Raw genomic sequence first — 12889 nt, forward strand, 5'->3', positions numbered from 1 at the left:
AAGAGAAACAAGGTAAAGAAAGAAAGTCTTATGGTTCTCCAGTTTGTGCTGGGAAGCTCTAGCTGGTGTTTTTACTTAGAAGTGTGTGTTTATTTGGAATGAACAGAGTAGCTACTGGACACTGTGTGTGTGTGTGTGTGTGTGTGTGTGTGTGTGTGTATGTATGTGTGTGTGTGAATGTGTATCTCTTTGTGTGTATATATGTATATATGTGTCTCTGTGTGTATATATGTGTGTATATATGTGTGTATATATGTATGTATGTGTCTCTGTATGTGAGTTTATGCACATGTTTGTATGTGTCTGTGTGTGTATTTGCATTTAAGTCTGTGTGCATGTGTCTGTGTCTGTGGGTGTAATTGTATGTGAATCTGTGTGCATGTGTGTCTGTGAGCACAAGTGAATAAAGTCATTATTTGGTAAGGTACAAAAAAAAACAAACAAACAAAAACCAAAAACCAAAACCAAAACCAAAACCAAAAACATACAGAATTTTCCAGGTTAGCAATTTATTATAGACTTGTGTTTTTTGTTTTTGTTCTTCTGTTTTTATTTTTTGTTTGTTTTTAGAAAAGACCTTTTTTCTAGTGTAAGAATAAATTTCTGGGATGGAATTTAGGAAGTTCTGACATGAAGATTCATGGAAGAGTACTCACTTGATCTGAAAATGCAGTCCTCTTAAGCTACGTAGAACTTAAAGAGATGAGCTTGTGGAGTTCGATGAAACAGTTTCTTTCTAACCTCTGGGAGAAAGAAGATGGTAGTGCCCAACTGTCCTCTCTTTGGATTGCTTAGCCTCTGCTCCATGCTTCTTGTCTCAATGCTTCTGCAGTGCTGGGTACAGGAGGGGCGAGCTCACCACATGTGCCAGGGGTGGGTGCCTTTCCAATTCTGGTGAAAGCCAACTGGCTCAATGAATCATTAATGTTTCTCTATCTACTCTCAGCGCAGCACTAGCCTGGATCATGTCCACATTCCTACCCTTGACTCTCCAGGAGTCAGGACTTTCTTGTTCCTTCTGGCACGTTTCCAGATCATGAGCACATTTGATGATATGTCCATCTACTATCTAAATAAGAACAGTATCATGGGAAATGTGGCCCAGAGTTCACTTAAGATCCGTAGCAGGCTCCTGCCTGCAGCTTCCAGATCGGCAGCCACAAATGAGTTGCATTAAGATTCTCTTCGGTGCTATAGAGCCATCTGGGTCTGCGTTACACGCGGGAGTGTTGAAGACCTCCCTGGATTGAATGCTGGTGCTGTGTGCTGTTTAGGTAAGCCGTGTAGCCTTGTCAGGGGAACAAGCTCACAAATCCTAGCTGAATAGTTTGTGCTGTACTATTAGGAATGCTAGATAAGGCCATTCCAGGTAACTCGCATCATACACTCTTAGATTGAAAAAAAAAAAAAAAAACCTGTCTGTGGTGGCACACGCCTTTAATCCCAGCACTTGGGAGGCAGAGGCAAATCCCAGCACTTGGGAGGCAGAGGCAGGCGGATTTCTGAGTTCGAGGCCAGCCTGGTCTACAGAGTGAGTTCCAGGACAGTCAGGGCTGCACAGAGAAACCCTGTCTCGAAAAAAAAAAAAAAAAAGAAAAGAAGCTGGTCACTCAACAGTTTAGAGAGAAATCCCTGGAAAGGGCCCTTTGAACACCGTGAGAAATGATACTGCTGTGTGGAGACACTGAAAGGGTGTCCTCATATCCTCCAACTTGCTAATGTAAAAATAGGAGGAATGCCTACGGGGAAAATCTAAATGTGAAAGAAGCCAGTGCTGCTAGCATGTTTTCCTACTCCTCCCAGTCATAGTTACTCAAGAAGTCATGGGATCATAACAGCTTTAATTGAATGTGTTAACGTATACTCTGTAACCATTATGGAATCTGTGACATTCCTATTCTACAATCACTAGCCATGTTCAGAAAGAAAACAAAGTGATCAATTCTTAGTATGGGTAAACATTTAATTAATGTCTATAACAAGGCAAAGCTTTGAGGACATGCTCTGTTATTGAACTCTTAGAGGGAAAAGTCTTCAAAGTTTTCCAGAGACTAATTGTATTTTACATATCACACACAAAAGTGGTGCATTTCATCAGACCTGTTGGGGGACACAAAATGGTGTGTCCTAAGTAATCCTATCCCTTAATTAAGAATGAAAGGGTAACAGTCAAATGGCACTGGCCTATTTCGGTGATTGTAATAAAGTCCATTAATTGTAAATTACAAACAGTGATGTGTGAATTTCCCAGCATTAAATTATGAATGCCATTGAAATGTGGCCTTATTACCTAAGGCTTGGCTATAGCTGCTCTGTCAGCCAGGGAGCGCCTACCTTTGAGTTCCCAAGAAAAAGCAAGCATAACTATAGTGCAAAAATGCTTTGGATGGAGGCGTCACTAAATTATTAAGTTTTCAAATGGTGGCTGATCTGGCCACTCACATGAGAAATATTAATTATTTGGCTTTATGTATGGGAACAAGACTTGACAAACACGCACGCCATTACAATTTGTAAGTTTTGTTTGACAGTAGAAAGGTGCATAGGTAACTTGTGAATTTTGTTTGATATGCTGTACTGGTCCTTCCAAGACAGGTCTAGTCCTAGGAGAGTAACTGGAGTTTAAAAGTGAATGGTGTATACATCAATGGATAGTCCAAGGGATGTTCATTTTTATATTTTAGCTCTTTTTGACAATTTGAACACCTTCAAGCAGATGACAAGAAAATTCCTTTCTCCTATGATTCTGAATGAAGTATTTTCAAAATATGTCACATCATTGCACGTATCATACCACGTGGACTTGATTTTGAAATCTCACAAACACAATAATTGAGACTTAGGCTTCACGATTATCTTGGAGTATGACTCCCGTTCCTCGCCCTTATCATATCTGTTTTATATTGACATGTATGACAGGAAAGAGTGCAGCCGCAGGCCACTGGGATGGGTTAGCGAGGGATGTTGGAGATATTGCCAAGAGTTTATTAGCTTTTCACGCTACGACTTAGTTATTCAGTTCTCTGGAGGAAGTTTCTTATGCTGTGATGCTGATGTTAGACAGAAAGTCTTTCTTTGGAAATAAGGAAAATTAAGAAAAGTAGCTAAGATAGTCTTTTCTTGCTTGAGAATGTTCATGTTCTTCCTGTCCCTGGCATATACTCCTCACTTTCTGACCACGTCTGTATTAAACAAAAGTGTTATTGCTAAAATCCTCGCTGATAGCTGGTGTTAGACACAGACACACACCAGAACCTTCTATCTAATACTAAAACATATTATCAGAAGAGTGTTTCAGACAGGCAGGAAAAGTGAGCTGAAAATGTGTAGCTTTTTCTAGTTGAAAAGTACACTTATACAGAAATTAGAAAAACATAAAATATAAACAACAAACACTTTGTTGCTAAGGTAAACCTCTCAGGTTTCAGGCTTTAGACTCTTTTAGGCAAAATTATTTGAAGCATATGGACAACCTCCCTGCTTGTTCAAATTATGAAGTCTGATGATACGTACTTCTGAATCTAGGCATAAGGACCTTGTTGGAGCCCTTGGGGTTGCATGGTGTACTCTCTCTTCTCTCCTGTATGCTTGGACCACGTTTCTGCCTCTTTTCATCTTTATTTATTTCTTGAGGTCAAAGACTTAATTATTGCCTTTGTAGTTATTCCTTCTGGAGCTGCTCCACCTGCTATGGTGGGTAGTGCACTGGGGCAGGGCCTGGAAGGGATGGCAGGTAGAGAGGCGACCCCCTTAGGTATCTCCCCATCCTGGCACTTCAATTCTTTGCAAGGCTAGGTGCATCCTCTCCCACTGGGGCCAGACAAGGCAGCACATCTAGAAGAACATATCCCATGGACAGGCAAACGTTTTGGGGATAGCCCTTGCTTTAGTTGTTTGGAACCCACATGAAGGCCAAGCTGCACATCTGTTACATATGTGCCTAGATCCAGCCCATGTATGCTCTTTGGATGGTGGTCTGAAGACTTTGAGAACCCTAGAGTCCAGGTTAGTTGACTCTGTTGGTTGCCTGTGGAGTTCCTATCCGCTTAGCAGCCATAATCCTTCCTCCTATTCTTCCATTAGAGTCCCCAAGCTCTATCCACTGGTTGAGTGGGGGCATCTGTATTTGTCTGAGTTAGCTACTGGGTGGAGCCTCTCAGAGGACAGCCATGCTAGACTCCTGTCTGCAAGCCAAGCACAGCAGAGAATCATTAAATAACCTATCAGGGGTAGCACACACCTTTAATCCCAGCACTCGGAAGCAGAGGCAGGTGGACATTCGAGGTTAGCCTGGTCTGCAGAGTGAGTTCCAGGACAGCCAGGTCTACACAGAGAAACTCAGTCTCTAAAAACCAAATAAATAAATAAATAAATAAATAAATAAATAAATAATGTCAGGGATTGGTGCTTGCCCATGGGTTGGGTCTCAAGTTGGACTGGTTATTGGTTGGTTTCAATCAGTACTTTTCATGCGTTTTCCTCAAACTTATGGATATATAATGTTATTTTTCATCTCTAGTTTCTCTCTGTCTTATGGGCATGTTTCCCAACACCCCAAGATCTAAAGATCTAGTTCCATATTCCAGCCCTCCATGTTAATCTCAGCCTCGTCTCTCTACATGTCAACCATGCTGTAGCACAGTTATGGTGAATCTCGGAGCTGTTCATAGGCAGTTTTCTCTTACTTGCTCACATGTAACTCATTTATATCTTTTTTTTTCTCTCATCAGGATCATTTTGATCTGCTTTCATTTCTCTTTGTGTTGTGATTGACCCCAAGATTTGAGTTCTGACATTTAAAATCTGCAAACAGGACTTTAGGTTGGCATCTTGCCTCGTGTACGATCCTAGCATGTCCTCAAATGCTTTTTATTATAAAGTCATTGAGGCATTGGGAACCACCCCTCCCTACAACATCTAGAATGCATTTCCCATCAAAATTCTTCCTCTTCTTTAGTTCTAATTCAAGCTATATAACTATATAACTCCATAATCTTCCATCTGGAATTCTAAGGACCTACACAGCAGCCCTACCACAAACACACAGGAATGAACTGAGCACATCTAAGTGAATGTGGCACCCATCACTTCCTGTATTTCAAGGATTGGCATAGTTTTGTGTTTTTCTTTTGGGACCCGTAGGAGGATAGGGATAGTATTATGCTATTTCTTGCTTCAGGCTCCTCCTAGTTGCAAGTATAGTGTTTTCCACATAATAGGCCTTCAATTAGTATCTCTTTATAAAACTGTTTGTTTTATTTTAATTTATATGTGTAGGAATGTTCTACCTACATGTTTGTCTGTGTGCCACTTATATGCCTAGTGCCTGCATAAGCCAAGAGAGGGCATTAGATCCCTTGTATTGGAGTTACAGGAGTTGCAAGTCACAATGTGGATACTGGGAAACAAACCCAGATACTCTGCAAGAGCAACAAATGAATGCCCTTATCTGCAGAGTCATCTTTTCCATCTCTGTGAATGAATATATCTTGAATGACTATTATAAGCTACCGAACTATTTTTGTTAGCACTATATTTGAAACCATCAATTATGCTGAGTTTTCTAAGGTGGGTTTCAAATCCTGATTTTCTATGTGATGTTTAGAGGTTTGTCTTGCTGTTTTTTCTCATCCAATATAATAATGACAATTTCTGAGTATAAACCTTTAGTTTCTGGATAAATTAGGATAGCTTTCCTCTGCCATAACATCTGGAGAAAAGCAGGTAAATAGGAGAAAGACCATATTTGAAAGCAAGTGAGCCAGGCAGAATGAGATTCCGTACATGGAAGAATTCTTCTGAGGGTAGCAAAAAAGATCACTTGCCCTTTCCTTCCAAGAGCCTATTTTCTCTTGGGTTGTAGATAGCAGGCTAATCTACACAAAGGGTCTCTACTGGGGCAAAGGGAATCCCATGGAATCTTTGTTGTTGCTGTTTGTTTGTTTTAATGAAAAGCACAGCTATGACAGATTTGAATCTAAATAAGCTTTTCCCATGAGACATTTGCTGGCAACTATAGATTGTGAATATGTTTTGTAAAAGATGCAGTCTTTAAAACAGTCCTTATGAATATGCTACAGAAAATACTGAAAATATGTACAAGACAAAATAAGTTTGAAATTGGTAGATTCAAATAGAAAATTCCTACCTGTACAAAATAGAATGGCCATCTCGGAGCTTAAAACTAGAAATACAGTATGTGAAGCTCGTAAATCATTGAATAGGTTTAACCTTACACGTGGCACAACACAAGACAGAACAAAATGACTCAAACCCACTAAAAATGTTTAAAATAAGTCACTCAAAATGAGTCCTATAGAAGAAAGGCACAGGAAGAGTGTAACAGAGGTTAAGAGATGTGTAAGTAACATGGGTGTAGCTGGAGTTCCACATATGGGAGAAAGAATAGATACAATATCTGAAAAGGTAGTGGCTGAGAATTTTCCAGAACCAATAAGTCCAAATTTGAGTTACAGATTAATGATGTCCATGAGGCCAAGCACCAGTGCAGAGCAGCAGGGAACCTTGAAGCCAGCATAAAGGAAAGAATGGACATGGATGGCTGACTTTCCACAGAGACTTTCAGAAAGCAATGGTGTGACAGAAGCTGCTCTGTTAGAATTCTTCACGATGATAATTAAAGAGGGGGGGAGAATGGTTTTTAAAAGAGAAAAAAACTAAATTTTTAAACTGCGTCTAAAATGTAAGAAATACAAAAGGGAAAATGATCCACAGTTAAAGCACAAAATTATAAGAAAGGATGAAGAAAAACACCACCACCTCACTTAAATAAAAACTAAAGTCTCTGAAGGATCGAGGAGACTGTTCTGTTGCAATAGCCCTGGCTGCTCTTCCAAAGGACCTAGGTTCAATGTCCAGCAGCCACACTGAAGCTATTGACCACTTGTAACTCTAGTTCCAGCCGATCTGAAGCCTCCTTTTACATAATTACACAGACGTATGTGCATTCAGAACACTCCTAGTCATAAAATAAAAACAAATCTTTAAGGCAAACTTAAATTTTTTTCTTTGGCTGTATAATAAGTAAAAGTGAAATGCATGTAAATAGCAAAAGGGTGGGAAAAAGAAAAAGTGTTCTAAGGTTGATGTGTTATCATCTCTTTTCTCATTTTATTTTTTAATTGAATAAAATTAATAAAATTTAATTGAAAATCAGTAAATGCTCGTGATATTCTCCTTCCCTTCCTACCTAAATCCACACCCTTTCTTTCACTTTCTTATTAGAAAACAGACATCTATAATAATAATAATAATAATAATAATAATAATAAATAACAGACCAACAAAATAGGACAAAACAAATATACAGGAAAAACAAACAAACAAACAAAAACCAAACAAACAAACAAACAAACAAACAAAAGCACAAGAAAGACACACAGTTGAGACACACACATTTGCACAAATAGAAATTTGTGAAGGCTTGATGCCCCAGTGTAGGAGAATTCGAGGGCAGGGAGGTGGGAGTGGGTGGGTGGGTGGGGCACACCCTCATAGAAGCAGGAGTGGGGGTGGGATAAGGGGTTCCTGGGGGGTGAAAATTAGGAAAGGGAATAACATTTGAAATGTAAATAAATAAAATATCCAATTAAAAATCATAATATATAAGCAAAAAGTCTTTAAGGTTAAAAAAAACCTACCCACACAAAGCATCATAAGACAAATAAACAAAACAAAACAAACAAACAAACAGACAAAACCCTGGTTTGTTGTGTATTGACTATCTACTCCTGGGCATAGGGTCTGCCCTTAAACGTATACTTAATTAAACTCTGTTGGAAAAAAACAAATTTTCTTTTGTCAGCAGTTATCAATTGGAGATAGCTTCTGGGTTAGGGCTGTGGGCTTGTGTCTCCTTCCCATCTCAGCATTGAGATCCCATTTAGCCTGTGTAGGCCCTCTGCATGCAGTCTTAGACTCTGTGAGTTCATACATCAACAGTCAATCCTGCTGTGTCTAGAAAGCCTTGCTTCCTTGGGGTCTTTCTTCCCTACTGGCTCTTACAATCTTTTTGTCTCTTCTTCCACAGTGTCCTGAGCTCTGAGGGAAAGGATTTGATCCAGACATCAAAGTTAGGTCTAAGTGTTTCTACGTCTCTCACTGTCTACACGTTGTCCTGTTGTGCATCTCTGTATTTGTTCCCATCTACTTCAAGACAACATGCCACTGATGAGGACTGAGTAAGACACTGATCTAGGAGTACAGCATAATGTTGTTAGAAGTCATTTATTGCGACATTCCTTTAGAAAAAACAGTAGTATACGATTTTTCCCTCATGCATAACCTATCTATTCTTAGGTTCTTGTCCTCCTGGGCAGTGTTGGGCATGGCTTCCATCTCTTGGAGTGGGGCTTAATTCCAATCATGTAGTAGGTGTTTATTCTCATAACTTTTGTGCCACTAATGCAGGAGTGTATCTTACAGGCAGGTCACCATTGTGAATAGAAGGGTGTGTAGTTAGAACAGTGTTTACCTTTCTCCTCTGGTATTTTGCAGAGTACCTCCATGTACCATAAGCACTAGCCACTAGGGATGATGGCTTTAGTAGGCACCAACTCAACGTTTCCATGTTCAGTGAGTTATACGGCCATTTTATTCAGTAGTAGGTCCTTACCATCAGTTTGTGGAGGATAATCAATAGCCTTGGCAATACCCTGTGTTACTTGAGAGATCCAATGGGGCACCTTTGGTCAACAACTTGTTTATATGTAACCCATTCCTGGGAGTGGAGGTTTCATTTGGTGGCAAAAGATGTCTAGTTGGAGCTTTGTCTCATTGTGTTTTAGATTAGATTTATTTTATACATGTATGTATTTTAAGAAACTTCTACTGTATTAGATAAGTAATACATAAGACCCCTCAAATGGTTTTTCATTTTAGCTGTCCCTCCCTATATTTTTCCCTATTATCTCTCCCTCCCCATTTTATCCTTCAGTTCTAGTCTCTCTGCCACGTCTAAAACTCAGTTTCATGAGGTTTCATTTATTAATTGTTCTTAGTGCCTGTGCTATGGATTTTCTCTTCAGAAAGTGTTTTCCGGTTTCAATGAAGTCAAGGCTATTCTCCACTTTCTCTTTGATCAGGTTCAATGTATCTGGATTTACGTTGAGGTCCTTGATCTAATTAGAATTAAGTTTTGTACAGGGTGATAAGCATGCATCTATTTGGATTCTTCTATAATCAGCCATCTAGTTTAACTAATGCCATTTGTGTATATATGTGGCTCTTTTATTTACAAAAACATCAACTGTCCGTAGGTGTGTGGATTTATATCTGGGTCTTCAATTTGATCTCATTGATCAATGTGTCTGTTTTTATTCCAATACCTTGATGTTTTTATTACCATAGCTCTGTAGTGCAATTTGAGATTGGGAATAGTGATATCTCCAGCAGTTCTTTTGTTATTTAGGATTGTTTTAGCTATCTTGTGTGGGTTTCCATATGAAGCTGAAAGTTGTCCTATCAAGATCTGTAAAGAGTTGCATTTGGAGTTTTGATGGGAATTGTATTGAATCTGTAGATTGTTTTTGGTAGGATGGTCATTTCTTTTTTTTTTAAATTAGATATTTTCTTTATTTACATTTTGAATGTTATCCCCTTTTCTAGTTTCCCCTCTACAAATCCTCTATCTTCTCCCCACTCCCCCTGCTCCCCACTCCTGCTTCCTGGCCCAGGCATTCCCCTATACTGGGGCATAGAACCTTCACAGGACCAAGAGCCTCTCCTCCCATTGATGACCGACTAGGCCACTCTCTGCTACATATGCAGCTAAAGCCATGAGTCCCTCCATGTGTTTTCATTGATTGGTGGTTTAGTTCCAGGAAGCTCTGGGATTACTGTTTAGTTCATATTGTTGTTCCTCCTATGGGGCTGCAAACCCCTTCAGCTCCTTGGGTACTTTCTCTAGCTCCTTCATTGGGGACCCTGTGCTCCATCTAATGGATGACTGCCATTTCTACTTTGCTAATCCTAACTGGTCTATGAGCATGGAAGTTCTTTCTATCTTTTGATGTCTTGTTTGATTTCTTTCTTTATGTCTTAAAGGTTTTATTATAAAAATACTTCACTAAAAACTTAAAGGTTTTATTATAAAAATACTTCACTAAAAACTTAAAGGTTTTATTATAAAAATACCTCACTAAAAACTTAAAGGTTTTATTATAAAAATACTTCACTTTTGGTTAGAGTTACCCCAAGATATTTTGTGAATGCTATATTGTGAAGGGTGTTTTTCTGATATCTTCCTCAATCCATTTGTCATTTGTATATAGGAAGGCTACTGATTTTTGTGTGTTAATTTTGTATCCCGCTACATTACTGAAAGTGTTTGTCAGCAGGAGAAGTTTCCTAATTTAATTTTTAAGGTCATTTATGTTCACAATCATATCATCTGGAAATAGATATACTTTGACTTCTTCCCTTCCTGTTTGTATCCCCTTGACCCCCTTCAGTTGTATTTCTCTAGCTAAGACTTCATGTAGTATATTGACTAGCTATAAAATGAATGGACAACCTTGCCTCATTCTGGATTTTAGTGGAAATACTTTGAGTTTCCCTTTGTTTAGGTTGATCTTGACTATGGGCATTCTGTACATTACCTTTATTATGTTGAGGTATGTCCCTTGTACCTATAATCTTTCTAGAACTTTTGTCATGAAGGGATGTTGAATTTTTGTCAAATGCCTTTTCTGCATATAATGAGATAATCATGTGGTTTTTAGCCTTAAGTCCTTGTATACAGTGGATTGTATTTATCAATTTATATATATTGAACTATCCTTGCATCTCTGGTATGAAGTCTACTTGTTCATGGTAGATAATCTTTTTGATGTGTTTTTGGATTTTGTTTGCAAGTATTGTATTGAGATTTTTTGCATCTATATTCATAAATAAAATTGGTCTGTAATTTTCTTTCTTTGTTGAGTTTTTATGTGATTTAGGTATCCGGGTAATTGTGGCCTCATAAAAAGAATTAGGCAATGTTCCTTCTGTTTCTATCTTGTGGAATAGTTTGAGGAGTATTGGCATTAATTCATTGGAAGTCTGAGAGAAGTTGGCATTGAATCCATCTGATCTTGACCTTTGGGAGGGTGACATAATTATTGGTTATATTTCACTAGAGGTTATAGTTCAGTTTAGATTATTTGTCTGCTCTTGATTTAACTTTAGTAGGTGCTATATATCAATAAGTGCATTTATTTCTTCTATGATTTATTCATTTACAATTTGGTGGAATGCAGATTTTTAAAGTAAATTGTATGATTCTCTGGATTTCCTTGTTGTCTGTTGTTATGTTCCCCATTTATCTCTATCTTTATTCATTTAGATCCCCTCTCTTCATTTTTTAGTTAATTTAGCTAAGGGTTTATCAACCTTACTGACTTTCTCAAAGAACTAACCCTATTTCAATGATTCTTCATGTTACTGTTTCTATTTAATTAATTATCAGCCCTAAGTATTATTATTTCCTACTGTCTAATGTGTTATTTCTTCTTTTTGTTCTATAGCTTTCAGGTGTGCCTTTAAGTCACTCATTGCTCTCTCTATTTTTTTTTTAATGTAGGCACTTAGTGTCATGAACTTGCCTCTTAGAACTGCCTTCATTGTGCCCCATAACTTTGTGTATGTTTATGCTTTAATTTTCATTCAATTCTAAAAAGTTCTAAAATTCTTTTTAGTTTCTGTCTTGAACCACATTTCATTCCCTAGTCATTTGTTGAGTTTCCACGAATTTGTAAACCTGCTGTTTCTCTTGTTGTTGACATCCAGCTTTAATCCATGGTGGTCTGATAGGATAAGGGGTGTTTATTTCAACTTGTATTTGTTGAGGGTTGCTTTGTGTCCAACTATGTAGCCAATTTTAGAGGATGGTCAACGAGCTGCTGAGCAGAAGGTATATTCTTTTGTGTTTTAGGGAAATGTTCTGTAAGTATCTGTTTGTTCCATTTGATTTATGATGTTATTTAGCTCCAGCATTTTTCTGTTTAGGTTTTGTCTGGATGCCCTGTCTGTGAGAGTAGAATATTGAAGTCTCCCATTGTCAGTGTGTAAGGGTTAATATGTGACTTAAGCTATAGTAGTGTTTCTCTTATGAATGTGGGTACTCTAGAGTTTGGTGTGGAGATATTTAGAAATGCAATAGTCTCCTGGTAGATATTTTTTCCATTTTCTATTAGATATTTTCTTTATTTACATTTCAAATGCAATTCCAAAAGTTCCCTATGCCCTCCCCCATGCCCTGTTTCCTTACTCATCCACTCCCACTTCTTGGCCCTGGCATTCCCCTGTACTGGGGCATATAAAGTTTGCAATACCAAGGGGCCTCTCTTCCCAATGATAGCCAACTAGGCCATCTTCTGCTACATATGCAGCTAGAGACATGAGCTCTGGGGGTATTGGCTAGTTCATATTGTTATTCCACGTATAGGGTTGCAGACCCCTTCAGCTCCTTGGGTGCTTACTCTAGCTTCTCCATTGGGGGCCCTGTGTTCCATCTTATAGATGACTGTGAGCATCCACTTCTGTATTTGCCAGGCACTGGCATAGCCACATACAAGATAGCTATACCAGGGTCCCTTCAGCAAAATCTTGCTGGCATATGCAATAGTGTCTGGGTTTGGTGGCTGATTATGGGATAGATCCCTGGGTGGGGTAGTCTCTGGATAGTCCATCCTTTTATCTTAGCTCCAAACTTTGTCTCTGTAACTGTTTTCATGGGTATTTTGTTCCCTATTCTAAGGAGGAATGAAGTATCCACCCATTGGTTTTCCTTCTTCTTGATTTTCTTGTGTTTTGCAAATTGTATTCTAAGTTTCTGGGCTCATATCCACTTATCATTGAGTGCATATCTCATGACTTCTTTTGTGAT

General features: G+C 38.5%; 1 long non-coding RNA gene across 1 annotated transcript in view; it reads left to right on the forward strand.

Annotated features, from left to right (window-relative positions):
• The first annotated feature begins 1045 nt into the window (after nt 1-1045).
• Gm40261 overlaps nt 1046-12889 on the forward strand; it is a 44702-nt gene continuing 32858 nt past the window's right edge. Inside the window, exon 1 of the long non-coding RNA XR_868222.1 lies at nt 1046-1274. This is a non-coding gene — a long non-coding RNA (predicted gene, 40261). The remainder of the gene's footprint in view (nt 1275-12889) is intronic.

This window comes from Mus musculus, chromosome 5, assembly GCF_000001635.26.
Source record: "Mus musculus strain C57BL/6J chromosome 5, GRCm38.p6 C57BL/6J".
NCBI lineage: Eukaryota > Metazoa > Chordata > Mammalia > Rodentia > Muridae > Mus > Mus musculus.